Source organism: Aplysia californica, unplaced genomic scaffold, assembly GCF_000002075.1.
Source record: "Aplysia californica isolate F4 #8 unplaced genomic scaffold, AplCal3.0 scaffold00081, whole genome shotgun sequence".
In the NCBI taxonomy this organism is placed as follows: domain Eukaryota; kingdom Metazoa; phylum Mollusca; class Gastropoda; order Aplysiida; family Aplysiidae; genus Aplysia; species Aplysia californica.
The window spans coordinates 966,723-967,947 of NW_004797351.1; the positions used below are offsets into that span (position 1 = coordinate 966,723).

General features: G+C 43.7%; 1 protein-coding gene across 1 annotated transcript in view; it reads left to right on the forward strand.

Annotated features, from left to right (window-relative positions):
• Positions 1 to 1,225, forward strand: part of LOC101863884 (CDK5 regulatory subunit-associated protein 3) — a gene marked incomplete in the record, with an annotated part of 21,447 nt that overhangs the window by 12,114 nt on the left and 8,108 nt on the right.

A 1,225-nucleotide genomic window follows, 5' to 3' on the forward strand; every position in this document is an offset into this window, starting at 1 on the left:
AACTTTCGCAGAAGTGAACAACTTGTGTTTCGCGCGCTCATATGACCTTAGCAGTTGCGAGCGCCGTAAAACCTTATACTACTAACTAACATGTAACCCAGTACAACGCTTCTTTGCTTGGGGTGCTGTTCTAGCACGACGTCAGAGGGCACATCCCACGTTGGTATGAGTGGCCAACCCAGATGAGGCTAACTGGGCCCAAACGGCCCCATGCTAGAGGATTGCTGTGAACCACTTCGGTGGCTCTCGCTGCTCTCCACGGGAGCGGTGTGCAATATGGTCCTTGTCATATGAGTAACTGATCTGAAGGTCTGAGCATTCTTCCTGGCTGCAGCTACGAAGTTGGTGAGAGCATTGCAATTGTAAGTAATTAAGGCTGCCGGCAATAAACAGTCTTACTGACCTGGATGTTACGCCAAGGGGCAACCACTGAGTTTGGTGTTCTTGGCCCTGGCCCGTAAACCCGAGTCAGCTGGGACTGTGAGGTTCTGGTGGTACCTCTAGACCACAGGTATCTAACTTAAGTCCCTCTGGCTGCATCTTGCCTTGCAAACAGTTAAATCCGGCTTGCGAGAGAATATTAGGAAGCTCATCCTGAAAATCTCCATAACATTGAACCTTACTTTAACCTAAATGAACTTGTTGTCAAGTAAAGATGTCAAACATCCAACTGACAAATTGGTATCAAAGTGAAAGTTGGTATTCCTTGATTTGTTGTTATTATTCTCACTTTTGTCTGGGGGGTTTTTCATATTGTTTAAAAAAGGTTTAGTTTTTTAACTGCTCAATGAGTCCAGTTTGTTGTGCAACCTTAAAAGCAATTTGAGACCTCGCCCCTGAGCAATTGAGTTTAACACCCTTGCTTTGTTGTCTGCCCGTCAGCATGGATGGCATTCTATCAACTTCCTGTGCCTAGATCCTAGACTGATCTCATATCTTGCATTCAGATACATTGTACTTAGGCGAGAAAGTTAGTTTAATGTTTGTGCTGCTCTTTCCACTTTCAACAAACCTATATTTAAGTCAAACAATTGCTATCGATCTTTTCCTTGTCTTTATCGTTTTATTTTTTCGTATGCTTTTAATAGCTAAATATCTGTTATTGAGTTGATGTTCTCTTTACTCAAACAAACAAACAAAACAAGCCCCTTTGTTCACTCAGATGAGAAGCAAAAGTCAGCTTTTCTCAACCTCATATGTTTTCTCCCCCCCCCCCCCCCCCCTC